This window comes from Heterodontus francisci, unplaced genomic scaffold (genome assembly GCF_036365525.1).
Source record: "Heterodontus francisci isolate sHetFra1 unplaced genomic scaffold, sHetFra1.hap1 HAP1_SCAFFOLD_148, whole genome shotgun sequence".
Lineage (NCBI taxonomy): Eukaryota > Metazoa > Chordata > Chondrichthyes > Heterodontiformes > Heterodontidae > Heterodontus > Heterodontus francisci.
Window position 1 is genome coordinate 2,203,532 of NW_027142345.1, and position 8,848 is coordinate 2,212,379.

General features: G+C 42.4%; 1 non-coding gene across 1 annotated transcript; it reads right to left on the minus strand.

The window, feature by feature from the left end:
- Positions 1 to 7,786: 7,786 nt before the first annotated feature.
- trnas-acu (transfer RNA serine (anticodon ACU)) lies at positions 7,787 to 7,868 on the minus strand. Its single transcript has one exon. It is a non-coding gene; the product is annotated as a tRNA-Ser (tRNA).
- Between the last annotated feature and the right edge of the window lie 980 nt (positions 7,869 to 8,848).

Below are 8,848 nucleotides of genomic sequence, written 5' to 3' on the forward strand. Positions count from 1 at the left end.
CTTTTCACAGTTGCAAAAACAACTAAAAATAAAACTTTAACTTAAAATATAATTCAATTTTATATCCCATTCCTGGGTGCACAATCTTAAATCGAAATGAACACACTCAACAATCACTTTTCACACTCATTCAATTCCAAACAACATAATAGACTCATGCTTTTAACATTAAAGCCAGACAACAAAGAGTTAACGACAGTCAGTTCTGCAGAACACAAACTGTAAAATCCAGATATTCAATTCATTCACGGAAGCTTCCGACATTCTCACAGTCGAATCAAAGACATAGTTACTTGTTTTACTCTAAAACATACCTATCTTTCAAACACATATTTACCGTGGCGCTTCTGCGTCTTCTTCGAGGGGGGAAACGGACGTGGGTCGCCATTCTCCAGAGGACACGGATTACTCGTCCCCGGGGGCAACCCTTCCTTCTTGGAAGCCGTTGAGTCCACTCCTACGTCTACTTTCTCAAAACCTTCTAATTTTGTGAGTTAATTTCGATGGAATAAACAACATTAACACAAACAAAAGACAAAACCACACACAAGGAGACAAACAGGCGCAGTTAATGTTAAATTCTCAAGGTCAGCTAACCGGCTCATCCCTGTCTCTTCAGGTCAACGGTATTTTCGTTCTCCAACTCTTGTCACCCGCATCTTTCTCTAGGGCCAGATCAGCGGCTGTACTCAGGAGCCCCGAAAACGTGCCTGTTGGGTCAATTTGGTAATTTAGTTACAGCCCCAGTCATCTCTGTCCCATATCTTGTCACCGTATTTTACTCACTTCCCATGTCTGAGAGTTAACTTCGTATACTCAATGGGATCAGGTATTCGGCCCAGCCGACTATGCCAGATTCCTAAATTTACTGGATTTTCCACTTATCTACTTTTCAACTTCCCTTCGCAGAATTACTCACTTCCCATGTGTGAGCTTAACTTACTCAATTTTAGACCTTTTCTGATCAGGTTTCAGCCAATTCTTCCTTGACCCCTTTGTTCCCTTCGCCCATTTAAATCCTGGCCTTCACGTGGCACCCAATTGTCCTCTTAATTCCGGCTCAGGCTGGGTGATTGGGATATCAGGGTCGCAGAAAAGTTGACTTACCCCTGATCCTGTTGATTATTTTTTCACTAGGTTCTTTTGGATCCCGTGAACTCAGGGATCCTGCCAACTATGCCAAACTGTTGGAGAAAATCCAGATTGTGCCCAATTGTTTAACAAATTCTCCGGACTCAGACGTTGAGAACAAACACTTTATTGCATGATATCATGGGGGAACACACCTTACCTAAAGGCGGTCCAGTGCTACACCCAAAAAGCTACAGATCGCCGTGGACTAATATAGCATAAAAGAGGCAGAGCTAACAGTTTCACAATTCGATAAGCACCCACAAGACTGCCTACGTAACGGTGCACCATGCAGGGTCCGAGGTCAGCAAAACATCAGTTTCAACAATAACAAGCTAGTTCCTTAATTCAATGCCCACTCCAGACACCATATCTGGCCTTAACGTCTGATTGTGGTTAGCTGCTCTGTCTACATTTTATGACTGTTGGTTGTGGTTAGATTAGCTACAAGCTGTCTCCTGCTTTTCTGCTTCTACGAAGTTAAGTAATAATTAGCAAAGCTAAGAAAATTTCTCCAACATGTTACAAACACAAAAAAAAACCTCTTGGGCTGTTTACTAGCTCATTTTTGAAGAAAACATCAGATGATATACGTTGCTCCAAAATTGGAATACAGTCTAACTTCTGAGTATACGTAGACAGGTCACTAGGGTATTTTAGAACAGTTCTTTTCAGAAGGCATTGAGAATTAATTTTAGCAGGCCTTCTTCAAAGACATGCGACAAGATGAATTAACTCAGTGGACTTCGCAGGGTCTTTTAAAGATTTTCTGGAAAACAAGCTGGGTTGTGGTCTTTTCTCCTTCCTTGACACTTCTTCAGGCTAACTTTATCAGCTGCTCACTCCAGCAGGTAAAACACACTGACTCTACAACCAAAAGCTTGTGAGTTTTCTGCTGTCTTAGGTGTACGCTGCTGCTGCCGAGCTTGTCCAATCAAGGGGCGCGAATGACTTCCCTAACCACATCTCCATGTTACGATGGTTTCTGTTCTATATTTAACTTGAATTATGTGACAAACAGTACACATAGTTGCCAAATTGGCTCTTGTGGTGCTCTCTTGAAAAAGAACTGGTCCCACATTTATTCAGTTTGATTATGACTTCTTCAAAAAATATTTTAACAGAAGAAACAGAATCACTTCCATAACATCATGTAGTTTCCCTGAGCTACAGGTTATTGCAAGTCTCTCTGGCTGTGTTTATTTTAGGTGATTTTGTACTCAGGTTCTTTTGGAATCCATGTGTTTGCAGATCTTTGTGAGTGATAAATGTGGTAATATGTTTAAAAGATTTCCCTATAAATTATTCATATTTCCGTCTTTCCCCGAACTTTGTGCAAACATATTAATGAGGGAATCACACACATCAAGCCGTCAAACCTGTCCGCTAAACATTGAAAGGTGACAGTGTTTATTGTAACGGGGTTCCATTTATTCAGACACATCTTGATGATTCACACATGTAATGTATTTGTATATTATATTCATGACATAATGACGTAAATAAACACTTCCTTGCACTTGCCACGCTTGGTAAACATTTTCTCTGCTGATGCCCCCTGAATATATTAGAGAACATGGTGTCGAGGTTGAGATAAAAGTCTGTAAATGTAGGCAGCAAACAGCAGCAGGGACTGCAGTGAACAAGATTTACGTGACATATTTGTGCTTCTATTGGTGGGTGAAATAAGATATTAAACACACAAAATCCTACATTTGAGCTCGCGTAAAAGATTGCTCTGTCTATGGAGATAGCATCAAAGAATGCTCAGGAATTTTGTCCTATACCAGTGATAGTAACACACTTCAGGGGAACTTAAAAAAAATAGTAAAATGGGCTTTCACATAACAGATGAAATTTTACACAGAGAAGTGTGAGGTGATACAATTTGGAAGGAAGAATGCCATATAAATGAAAGGTTACAATTCTAAACTGGGTGCAGGAGCAGAGAGACAATGTACACCAATGTTGAAAAGGTAGCTAAGAGCAAACAGGACACTTGGCTTTATTAATAGAGGCACAGAGTAAAAACATATAAGTTATGCTAAACCTTTATAAAATACTGGGAATGAATAGCCTCCACCTGTACCTCCACAGAAAGCTTCCATTCCAGGTTTACACACACTCGTCAGGATCACTCTCCACAGATTCTGCCCTCCAGGCTCAGACACCCACTTCAGGATCACTCTCCACAGATCCCGCCATTCCAGGTTCGGACACCCACTTCATGATCACTCTCCATAGATCCCAGCACTATGGGCTTGGTGACCCTCTTCAGAGATCCTAAATCTCCAGACACGGACATCCTTTGAGGACCACTCTCCACAGATTCTGCCCTCCAGGCTCAGACATCCTCTTCAGAATCACTCTCCATACACCCCGCCACTCCACGCACTGATATCTCCCTCAGGATCAGATCAAAGAATGTTGCTTGTCACTTATCAGCTCAAGCCTGAATGTTGTTCAGGTCTTGCTGCTTGCAGGCACAGACTGCTTCAGTATCTGAGGAGTTGTGAATCATCAGCGAACATTCCCACTTCTGACTTATGTTGAAGAGAAAGCCATCAATGGAAGAGCTGAGGATGGTTGGGCCTTGGACACTGCCCTGAGAAACTAGGTATCCAGTCATGAAAGGTGGAGGATAATTAAATAACGAACCAGATGAGGAGGCTCCAAAAACATCCCTATCCTCAATGTTGGTGGAGCCGAGCACGTCAGTGCAAAAGATAAAGCTGAAGCATTTGAAACCATCTTCAGTCAGAAATTGCTCAGTGGATGATTCATCTTGGCCTCTTGAGGTCCCCAGCATCACAGCTTCCAGTTTTCAGCCAATTTGCTTCACTCCGCATAATGGCAAGAAACAGCTGAAGGCACTCGAAACAGCAAAGACTATGGGCCCTAACAACATTCCGGCTCTAGTGTAAACCTGAGTTCTTTTTGCCTTCAGTCTGGTTCAGTAAATATACTGAGTCGGATGTATAGGTAAAATCAATTACTTTATTTGCGCATTTAGCCGGCTGACTTACTCTAATGCAACGACACTGACTCCACCCAGAGTCTGTCTGGTCCACTAGAGTAAGTGAAGTTTTTTGATACAGGTACTACTGTTTATACATTAAGATTCATGCTATACCCCCTTGTTTAACCAATCAGTGCGATACAATTCGACTTCACCCACGTGGTGACATGCAGTACATCTGTTACTGAGGTGACAATACACTCCATTTTCAATACATACTTGTTACTAATAAAATATTGTTTTGTACCAGCAAGATAAAACAAGCTAATTAGCAAGAGCATAGGAATCATCAATAATCATTCTAGTCTCACTCCCTGCATGGATCATGAGTCTGTCTCTACCTTGTGACAAGTAATTGCGGCGCATCCTGCTATCTCTGTTGGGTGTACATTCCTGAGTGTTTCATGCAGTCTGCAGCTACATCAAGGAGTGGCAGTTCACGAAGATAAGAGGGGCCGAGCACTCCTTATCACTCACACAGGGATGGACATCATTTGATTCACAGGAGTCCATTTGTTCCAAACCACAGGGAGTCACACAATCAGGCCATAAAGAACAGATGTCTTTGCAATTACCAGTGTCGGCTAGTCTTTACAGTCTCACACGCTCTGCCTTTACTTTTAACTATTTCATTGTGGTTTCTGCCACTTAAAATCAAAGCTCAGCAAAGCTACTATTCCTAACTTGGCTATATTTCCCATTAAGCATAGTGCCATGCCTTTCTGCTCACTTCCACACTAGTACTGAAGACTTGTGCTCCAGAACTAGCTGCGCCCTCAGCCAAGCTGTTCCAGCAGAGATACAACACGGGCATCGACTTGACAATGTGGAAAGTTGCCCAAGTGTGCCCTCTCCACAAAAAAAATGCAGGACAAATCCAATCTGACCAATTGCCGCCCCATCAGTCTACTATCAATCATCAGCAAAGTGATGGAAGATGTCATCAACAGTGCTATCAAGCACCACACACTTAGCAATAATCTGATCATCGATGCTCAATTTAGGTTCTGCCAGGGTCTCTCAACTCCAGGAAATAATTTGGCAGATAGAGTATAATGTGGGAAAATGAGAGGTTATCCACTTTGGTAGGAAGAATAAAAAAGGAAAATATTATTTAAATTGTGAGAGATTACAGAATGCTGCGGTGTAGAAGGATCTGGGTGTCCTCGTACATGAATCACAAAAAGTTACCATGCAAGTGCAGCAAATAATTAGGAAGGCAAATGGAATGTTACCCTTTATTGCAAGGGGGATGGAGTATAAAAGTAGAGAAGTCTTGCTACAAATGTACATGGTGCTGGTGAAACCACACCCAGAGTACTGTGTACAGTTTTGGTCTCCTTATTTAAGGAGGGATATACTTGCATTGGAGGCAGTTCAGAGAAGGTTCATTGGATTAATTCCTGTGATGAAGGTGTTGTCTTATGAGGAAAGTTGAGCAGGTTGGACCGATACTCATTGGAGTTGAGAAAAATGAAAGGAGAACGTATTGAGACATATAAGATTCTGAGGGGGCTTGACAGGGTAGATGCTGAGAGGATGGTTCCTCTCGTGGTGGGATCTAGAACGAGGAGACACATTTTCAGATTTAGGGCTTTTTCATTTAAGAAGGTATTTCTTCTCTCAGAGGGTCATTAATCTTTGGAATTCTTTACCGCAGAGAGCAGTGGAGGCTGGGTCATTGAATGTCTTCACGATTTTTATCTACAAGAGAGCCAAGGGGTATGTGGGCAGGCAAGAAAGTGGGGTTGAGGTCATGATCAGGTCAGCCATGATCCTATTGAATGGCGGAGCAAGCTCGAGTGGCCTAATGGCCTACTCCTGCTATGAGTTCTTCCGATCTTCTGTTCTTATGATCTCATTGCAGCTTGGTCCAAACAGAGACGAAAGACTGGAATTCCAGAGGAGAGGTGAGAGTGATTGCCCTTGAGTGAGTGTGGCATCAAGGATCCCTCGCAAAATTGAAGTCAATGGGAATCAGGGGGAAAACCCTCCACTTGTTGAAGTCATACCTAGCACAAAACAAGATGTTGTGGTTAGTGGAGGCCAATCATCTCAGCCCAGGACATTGCCTCAGGAGTTTCTCAGGGTAGTGTCGTAGACCCTAACATCCCAGCTGTTTCATTGACGACTTTCTCTTCAACATAAGTCAGAAGTGGGAATGTTAGATGATGATTCACAACTCTTCAGATACTGAAGCAGTCTGTGCCTGCAAGCAGCAAGACCTGAGCAACATTCAGGCTTGAGCTGATAAGTGACAAGCAACCTTCTGGCCACACAAGTGCCAAGCAGTGAACATCTCCAATGAGAGAGAAAAAAAATCTACATTTTGATATTCAGAAGCATTATCATCGTTAAATCCCCCACCATCAACATCTTGACCAGAAACGTAACTGGACCAGTCACATCTATGCTGTGGCTATAAGCGCAGGTCAGAGATTACGAATTCTGCAGCAAGTATCTCACCTCCTGACACCCCAAATCCTGTCCACCATCTACAAGGCACAAGTCAGGAGTGTGATGGAATACATCCCACTCAACAACACTCAAGAAGCTCAACACCATCCAGGACAAAGCAGCGCACTTGATCGGCACCTCACCCGCCACCTTAAACATTCAATCCCTCCACAACCAGTAAACAGTGGCTGCAGTGTGTACCATCTCCATATGCACTGCAGCAACACGCCACGTATTCTTCAACAGCACCTTCCAAACTCGTAACCACTACCACCTCGAAGGACAAGGGCAGCAGATGCATGGGAACTCACTACCTTAAGGTTCCCCTCCAAGTCACTCACCATCCTGACTTGGAACGATATCGCCATTTCTTCACTGTTGTTGGGTCACAATCCTGGAACTCCCTCCCCAATAGCACTGTGGGTGTTCCTGCACCATATGGACTGCATAAGTTCAAGAAGGCAGCTCTCCACCACCTTCTCAACGGCAATAGGAATGGGTAATTAATGCTAGCCTGAACAGCGATACTCACACCCAAGAATGAATAAAAACCAAATCACTCTCCACAGATTCCCCACAATCTGGGCTTGGACATTTACTTCAGGAGCACAGAGCTTTATATCACTGCAACATGAGTTCCAATCTTCAGATTCTGTTCACTTTTCACATTATTTTCTACCAGTCCACTAGCTTTTATGAATTCAGTATTCGGGTCTCTGCTCCTCCGCCGTTTCTAACATCTCACCTCTTACAAAAAAACACTCTGATCTATCGTAGGTAGTAGATGACCCCTCATTTTAAACTCCATCTGCCAAAGCATTGCTCACTCACTTAATCTATCAAGAAGATTTGAAAATAAATTTCTTGCCAAAGGATAATTTTCGGCATCTGCTCCCTCGCCATTTGCTTTTCCCATTTGTCTTTCACTTGGTGCAAATCCAGAGAAAGTAAAGATGGAAGGAAGGAGGGGAGGAAAAATCCTGCTCCGTTTCGTGATCCCTATTTGATCTTCATTCCAGTGCAGTTTGGGTGAAGAATTCCAATTGTCTGTCTCAATTTTAATAAAGTATAACTCATTGTGGAATCACTGTCTGGACATTGACAAGAACAGGTTTCGAGGCTGACTTTGCACATAAACTCCACCAACACAAACAATACACTGAACAGTTCATAAACTAACAACAAGGATGGGATTCGAACCCACGTGTGCAAAGTACAATGGATTAGTAGTCCATCGCCTTAACCTCTCTGCCACCTTGTCAGTTGCAGAGGTATAGTTGTCACCTTCAGCACAGTTTCTGGCTGTGCAGCCAGCTGTGTAATGATGGAAATATATCTTCTGTCAGTAAATGAAGTTGGGAATGGAGCGGTGTGAAACATTTCCAGACCATGTCCAACCCGTTTCTACTCAGTGTGAAAACCCACCACGGAAAGACTGGAACATACAATCATTTCATCACATCATGATTAACATCACTCAGACATCTGAACCATTAGGTCACTGACGAAGTCATGATGACCGAATTTCTCATGAAATGACAACTGAACCAACTGACTGGAAGAATTGCTTTAACTCCACATGAACGGCGAGGCACAGCCTCAGGCCGACTTGTCGGGTGGTGTAAACAGATATCACTGCTTCTGATCTTCACCAGAACAGAGAGTGAGATGTAACATTGATCATCAAACAGACTGTGAGAGAATACAACAGAATAAAACACATGGAGAGACACTGTGGAATAACGAATAGATTTGATTGGAATGTTGCAATTTTGATTGGAATGGATAAAACACCAGAAACAGCAGATTAAATTGGGATTCTCATCATTATATTGATCTGGGACAGAAAAGAGAAACTGATGGAAAGAAGAGAAGAAGGAAGAAAAGAAAGGATGGAACTGTTCAATTTTTTCTGTCTTTTCACTCGCCCAACAAAGCTGATAAAAAAAGTTGCAAATAACAGAGAATTTCACCAAAAATGGAGATTAAATGTTGCTGAAACCTTGGATCGAAGGATGCCCCAACAGATAACCTGTTTAACTGTCTCCTCACTGGGGGATTTCAATCAGTGAGCAATATTATTCTCTACTTTTTTTGTTAATTGGTCCCAGAACTGTCCCTTGGAATTAATATCTGTGTTCCGACTCCTGAATAATAAAATTGTGAGTTTCTCGATATTTTCTGGACACAGTTCCTGCTGAAAGAACTAAGAACTCTTTTCTAATTTACACAATGTCCTTG